General features: G+C 25.9%; 1 protein-coding gene across 2 annotated transcripts in view; it reads left to right on the top strand.

The window, feature by feature from the left end:
- The first annotated feature begins 665 nt into the window (after positions 1 to 665).
- Positions 666 to 8058, top strand: part of LOC100215267 (tubulin tyrosine ligase 3) — a 36241-nt gene continuing 28848 nt past the window's right edge. The window contains exon 1 of one of the 2 annotated variants that reach the window (XM_065817481.1): positions 666 to 821. The gene's annotated coding sequence lies outside the window, so the exon portion shown is untranslated. Of the gene's footprint in view, positions 822 to 7895 lie in introns of those variants that run through there. The other variant, XM_065817480.1, reaches the window with a different exon arrangement.

Below are 8058 nucleotides of genomic sequence, written 5' to 3'. Positions count from 1 at the left end.
GATCGATTCTTTGAAAAATGGGTGTATTTAAATATTATTTTTGTGATTTCAAACCTGCATAAAAATATGTTTAAAAAAATTTTTAAGCAAACTTTCTCAAATTTTGAATTTATAGAAATTATTTCATTTAACTAATATAAAAATAATAAGATAATTTTTTGTTTAATAATTGTTGTATGAAGATTTTCAGCCTTTAAAAACAATTTTTACTGGAACCATTTCTGATTTTTTGTTCAACCATGCAAATATATATATATATATATATATATATATATATATATATATATATATATATATATATATATATATATATATATATATATATATATATATATATATATATATATATATATATATATATATATATATATATATACACTTATTCTTTAAATAATACTTTTTAAAAAAATAATAATATTTGTTTAATACACTAAAAAACCTCATTGTTCAATAACAAATTCTAATTTTTTAAAATCTTTCTAAAAAAAAATTTTACTTAACTAAGCTTAAACTAATTTTTTTTTCTTTTCTATTGAAAAAATAACTAGATCTTTTTTTCTTTTTAACTTTTAACTAAACGCTTAATTAGGTTAAAAAAAAAAGATCAAATCACAGCACCAACTTATATCCAAAAATCATTAAAAAAAAAAATTACGATTTCTAAAAGTACTTAAGAACTATGTTGAATGTTTATCAAGTTAAAGAGCTGTGGTTGAAAATATTTTTTATTTACAGTGTTTTATGTAAAGCACATTGTTTTCATTTCAAATTTGAAGTTGTACAGCTTCGTATGCCTTTATTGGTGCTCGGCTCAAACAAAGGTATATTTATTTTCGACATAAAATCTAAACTAAAAATAGTAAGAGTTTTAAGTTTAAATTCTAATCCATATTTTATGCCTAAACAACCTGAATAATTTTTATGGTCTTTTAGCCTTTTTAATATCATAATTTTTATGACATTTTAGCATATTTTCATGGTATAGACACTTTCAGAGACTGCGCAAACTGCAAACTAAAATAGGCTTTTGCTAATGTTAAATAAGGATGGCTGGCAAAAAATTCGCTGCGATTACAGCCTGGGAACGAAAATCCCTCGGAAAGTTTGCTTTTCCTACCCCAAATATAAAATATATAATATTAAATTTAACTTCAGGTTTTAAGTTTCATCTTATAATCTTTGACCATGTAAAATTTACACACCTCTCATATTGGGAAGGATGGAAACTTCACATAGTCAAAACTTTTGAACGTTAGATTAGATGAAATTTAAAACATGTCGATCAAATTAAGTTTAGCGTAATTAAGCAAAAAAAAAAAAAGTTTTTTATAACTCGTGTTTAGAGTAGAGGGGGAACAAACCTTTTTTGGTTATTTTCGCGGATTGACATAACTTTTGAAAGTTAAAAGATCGCTAGATGAAATTTAAAACTTATCAATAAAATTAAATTTAGTATAGTTTAGTTAAGTGAAATGTTTTAAAAACTCATAGCCATTTTATTTTCCTGGCTCTAATTGTCGCAATTTTTTTTTTTTGAAAATAATCTCATTTGAATAAACATAACCATACTTAAATTTAAAGTTGGCATAATATTTGAAAGTGTCAAACATTGAAACATCTAAAGATCTTATCTATGCTACTGACTTCACATAATAAAAAAAGCTATAAATTTTTTGTGTTTTTATTATACTGATTCATTCCAAACAAGGCTGCAAGCAACCACTATTAAGTTGGGAGTTACAAGAAAACAAAAAATACTGTTAAAGATCGAAAAAATGGTTGACTTGAAAAGTTGTAGATTGCATGAAGATTGGAGCGAGTCAATGTGCGAGAAAAGAAAATAAGAGAGAAAAGACAGATACAGTAAAGATATGTAACTTCGCTAATTGACGACTTAAGTGAGAATGAGTTATGATCAATGAACTAAAGATGATAACTCGTTTGAACAGCAACCCTAATAGAAAGAAATAGTAGAAGAAAGAAATGCAATCTTATGACGATGAAAAAGATGCTCTATCTTGGCAGATAGAGCATGTTCAACTATATTTAAAATGAGTGTTTAGACTTTTCTAGAAAAAAAAGAACATCATTAGAATAATCAGCCCAAATACGGCAATAATATTACACACATGAACAAATAAGAGATTTGTAGAGGTAGAAAATAAAATCTGGAATAAGATAATGGCTACCACATTAAAGTAAAGCAACCATAGCAGATGCTAACTTTGTCATGAATTGTATATATGGTTTCCATGAGAGGTTAGTAGTGAATGATAATCCAAAAAGACGTAAAGAAGCGGATCTACTTTTCTTAATATTGAGATGTTATTAAGAAAAGTAGATTCAATAACAAGCTCGTTAAGGACACAATCGTTAATATTATTAGGAAAGTTATTACTAGAAGGCTTTTTTTTACAATGAGCGCTCCGATTGGTCCATTAAATATCACTGTGATTGAACTAAAATAAAAAAAAAAAAAAGAAATAAAAAAAAAAAAGTCACCAATAATACGATTATCGGTTAATATATCATAATCAAGGGAAGTTTTGACTATGGAATACTCGCTATTTTTTTTTTTTTTTAAGTTTATTAACTCGCTTTGTTTCATATTCTGCTTCTAATAAACTAAAACTAGGGTTGTAATTAATGGTAACCAATGTTTTTCACGTCAAATATGTAGCTATTTAATCAATTCACTTGGATTTTCATATCTAATTCTAGGTCAATTTTCTTCTCCAAGAAAGTCCATCTCATTTAAATATATATCTACGCTGTTAATGATAAGTTTATCTTTGGTAGGCGGGCTACTATACAGAGTACCTGTGGGTTATCCCCCGGCAAAAACTTTTTGAACTATTAACACTTTTTGAACTTTTAACAGCTAATTAGCACTATACTAACGAAAGTTTTTTTCTATTTTTTTGTTTGTTTTATTTTTTAAATTATTCCATTGAAATATTTTTAGTAAAAATATTTCTTATATTAGTAAAGATTTGTGTCCATTTTGTATTATAATTACTGTATATTATATTATACTATAATTAATATATATTTATATAATCATAGTATAATATCATATACAGTATTTATATTTATAAATTTATATTTATATATATATATTTAGGGGAGAGTGGGGTATTGGCGAGCACCTAAGCGGGAATGCAAATTAAAGACACCAGTTATACAAAATTGATCATATTTATTGCTTATCAATTAGTTTAACTACTCAGTCACAAACCCTCAAAAGGAATTTTTAAAAATCTTATTATAAAATAAAAATTTATGCCAGAAATAAAACCATTGGTGTTCGGAATTACCCTGCCTACGTGGGGTAATTCCGAACACATTGGGGGGCAATCACAAGCACTGTTGTGTAATAGCGAATAAAAAGCTAATTGTAATAACTAAGTCTAAAAACTATATTATGCAACAAAAACAAAAAAAAGGAGTGACTTTATTTCCATAGAAGCTACAACAGAGTGTTACTCAAGAAAAAAGTTGCATAAAATTATCAGAAAAATTTAAAATCAAATTATAGTGAACAACATCCGCAGCTTCATTACACTACTGCACGTCTGGAACTGAGCATAGGATCCCTTCTCAGCAGGTAAAAAAAAATTGTCGAATTTATTTTTTTACAATGCTGTTTTGACCATGTTCGGAGTTACCCCGCGTTCGCCATTACCCCACTCTCCCCTATATTTATATATTTATATTTATATATTTATATTTATATATTTATATTTATATTTATATTTATATATTTATATTTATATATATTTATATAATAATTATAGTATAATATAATATACAGTATTTATAATACTTATATCAATTTATTTGTTCTTTAAAATTCTATAACTGTAAAAAACATTCGGTTTTTTTATACGGCCGTGTTTATTTACTTTGTTTGACGGCGTAACAAGTAATTGTCTCTTCATTAATAAATGCGTTATCAGTGAATAGCAAGACTGATTGCTCAAAAACCTGAAAAATATATTTGCTGTGTTAAAAAGAATATTAGAAATATTCTCTATTTTGAGAGTATTTCAACTATTCTCAAAATAAATATTCTCGCACCATGCTTCTCGCACCATGCTCCTCTTTGTCACCACCAATGTTTTTTTTTTTTTGTTTAATTTTCTTTTTCATTTTGCGGATTGTTAAAAATTACAAAGCAAGAAGAGAACAAACTTGTCTTATCACCGAGCCCCGTTACATTGGCGTTTTCAAATGTTTTTAAAAAATTAAATAACTAATAAGTGATTGATAAAACAGTATAAGTACATAAAAAACTTTAGCAATAAATTCAATTTTTGGTAATAACCGTCTTGCGGAATAATTTAAAAAAGTAAAATAAAACAAAAGTGAGGAAATAATGAAAGTAATCAATCACAAAAATTTGCGTTAATATTTACCAAAAATAATGTAATAAGTACTTAGGGCTGATTAATAAATATCAACAAAACATAAACCAAAAAAGGAAAACAATTAAAAGAAATCTTATTTAAGAATTTCTTAGAAGAAATCTGGGCGTGAATGCAACATACAAATCTTTATGGACAAAAGACCATTCATTCTTCGCTATTCTTGCTAGCTGACTTTTGAGATGCCTAATTTTTTATGACTTATTGAATTTTATGCTGAAGATTATTTTATGATTATTGTGTTTATGTATAAAAAATTTCTTAGTATTTTTAGTGGATAGACAAGTATAAAAATAAATATTGGTGTATAAAGAAGAGCTTGGTAATTAAGTTGGTAATGGGAAAAAGTTATGCGACTGATAAAAAAATAAATAACAATTGATAAAAAAAAGTTAAACAAAAAAATAAAAGGAAGATTAAAGCGAATCAATACACAAACAAATACAATGTGTATCCATGCAATCTCAATTGTTATACATTATTCTAAATAATTCACGATTATTACCAAAAACAAGATCTTTTACTAAGCTGTCAAGCTATGCTACTTTTCAGTTTTTAAGCAATAGTAAAACTAGAAACTGCATTTTTGACATTATTCCGGCAGGCTCAGTTTGTCAAACTTAAATTCGACTTTTAGTTATCCTCAATATAAACAAAGTTCATGAGTGGAGCTGAGTAAAAGTTTAAAATATGGATTAACAAGTAAAATGTTCTTGCCAATGCATAGTGGGCCAGGTGGTGTACAAAACCTAAAAAAATATTTATTACATTCAAAACCATATAATAATATATGTTCGTAATAATCTCACTTACTATTTTGAAAATTGTTTTCAGTATAGTAGTATCTTTTAAAGCCACAAAAATCAATTGCGGTTTCATGTTTAATGAAAATTTTTTTTTTTTTAAAAATAAGCGTGAATGTTTTATTTTTTATGCATAGCTATAGTAAACAGTAACTTTAATTTTTTGACGGAATTAGGTTATATATTAAAACTATTTAACAACTTTACAACAAAAATATAAAGTAAAGATCAGCATTTATAATACACTTATAATTTGGCTTTAAAAAAAACAAAGTAATTTTTTTACATTTAATACTTTTATTTACTACAAAAAGTTTCACATAATTTAGGGAACCTACGAGAGCCTATATGCAGTACTTGAACTAGTAAATATAATATGTATACAACCTATTTGATGTTTAATATTACTGAGCTATATACATTGCCCCTAACTTCCCCTTTTGGGTTTCCTTATCATTTTAAAATAATGATTTGTAACTTATGTTATTTGCTTGAAGTCAACTTTTATTTAATCAAATGTTTTTTGTTTTTTATTTAATTCTATACATATTGCACAGTTTAACACTTTTTATTTTATTTTAATTTTTTTGTTTTTCTGTTTAGTAATAATATAAAAACTGGTGACATTTACGGACTTATACGACAAAATAAACTAGTTCCTAATGATACACCATTCTTTTCATCGAAATTAGCTCTTCTAGTTTTTGCAGATGTTAAACTAGAGGATACTGAGTAAAAAACTTTAAAAAGGTATAATGTAAAAAGTGGATAGTTGCAAACAATGATAATATTCTTTTTAAGAGAAAATTAGCTAGATCAAGATTTTCAATGCACCTACGATACATTAAATGATATATCATCAATTAATGAAGTTGGGAAACCATGTTGCAATTTTGAAAAAGCTTGTAACAGAACAAAAAAATAAGTTTAACAATGTTATTAATATTTTATTTAGCCCCATATTACTTCATGCAAAAAAATTGAGACTAAGAAGTAAGTTTAACTACAAAACTAGCCCAAAAACAACTGAAACTTGAAATAAAAACCTCATTGAACCTGCTTAAATATATTCCCCTGATGACACTTTAGCATTAATGGTAACATATCAAAATCAACATACCAGTTTCTAAGAAATGGTGCAAAAAAATGGCTGCCTCATATATCCTTTATATAGTGGTATAAGATTTTCAAAAGCTTAATGCTATCCCAAGAACATTCAAACAGATGGCTATTCAGTACAAATGCCGCTAAAAGATCTTCTAAAATACACTCTTAAAAAGCTATGTGGTATAGTGGTATACAAACTACTGTGCTAATCACAATACTAGGGAATTAACTAAACTGACGTTTAGGTGCAAGGCTGGTTTTTATGGTGTTTACAAACAGGTAAGTTAACGTGAAAATAGTGACAAATGAAGAGTGCCTGTTGATCATTTGCATAGTGCCTTTAGAACCCATTTGATTATTTACATCAAATAACTTTAACAAAATTGTTTGCAACTAAAGAGTGTTAAGTTTTTTGCCACTCAAACTGTGAACGATGCTTCTCAAGATTTGAAAAATTTATTTAACAATCTACCACAAAATACTTTTTATGATGTCACCTTATAAATTGATTTAATTAAGCTTAGAATTGAAAAGATCTAAGAAATATTATCTTGCTATAGCTCTTTTTACAAATTTTTTTCCTTTTTTCCTATTTTCTCAGTTTCATTTTTTCCAAGTTTAAATTAACAGAATTTAGAAAACAATAGAATTTGGAAATGTGATAATTTTTAAACTATTTTGCAACTAAGCTTTTGAGCAGAAATTTTAACACAGCATTTTTAATAGATTGTTTTATTCGTTCATTCAGATTCATTCATTCATAATGTTTCATGCAATAAAACAAAAGTGAAAAAAAAAACTAAATTTTTGGTGATCATGGCAATAGCTAATAATATTTCAAAAGAAAAATAAAAGTTTTTAAATGCAATTATAATATCTTTTCTAAAAAATACCCCAAATATTCTCTGAACCTGATAGTTTCCAAAAAGATTGTAAAGGAGGGGTGGGGGGTGGGGGATAAGTTCTCTTAGTTATGGTGTTCCCTTTACTTTAATATTTAATTTTTATTTTATTTTTATGAGTTTTCAAGCAAAACCTGAGTTTGTTTCTTTCTTAATAAGTTACTCTTTCTTAAATTTTACTTTTTTTTTCTTTACTTTTGATTTAATTTAATATATATATAAATAAAGAAAAAAATATAAAAATAAAGTATATAATCATATAGTATACATATTTGTATTTTAAGGTTTTGTAAAAACAAATAAATGGAACTCGGTTAATGTCTTTTTCTTTCCTAAGCCAACATTTATATCTATATACTTCTATATTAAATATATTATTAATCGACTAAACAAATAAACAAACAAACAAAATTTAATTACAATTATACTAAACTGTTCGTAATATGTTGTTATACGGAGAGAAGATTTGTCTTCATTTACCCAAATTTCATGGTAAGTTAAAGCAGAGTTAGCCATGCAAACTCAATTAATGGGTGTTTTTTAAAACATTAAAAATAATTTGTTCGTTCTTAAACATTTTTATACGCAAAATTTATTTACAATTATTTTGTATACGCATAATTTATTAGAGTTAATTATAAAACCATTTTTTACAGTTAATTTTCAAACACCTGAACGAAAATTTTTTTCCATTGTATCATAAGAAAAGATTCTAGTTTCAATGATTATTTTACAACTTATATTAAAGAACATGGCTTTTTAACTGAAACCAAAAACCGTGGAGCAAAATATTTTTCGGTCTGAAGATTTGTTGGAGCG

This window comes from Hydra vulgaris, chromosome 14, assembly GCF_038396675.1.
Source record: "Hydra vulgaris chromosome 14, alternate assembly HydraT2T_AEP".
Lineage (NCBI taxonomy): Eukaryota > Metazoa > Cnidaria > Hydrozoa > Anthoathecata > Hydridae > Hydra > Hydra vulgaris.
The sequence above is the reverse complement of the archived record's forward strand: the minus strand, read 5'-3'. Positions and strand labels throughout refer to the sequence as shown.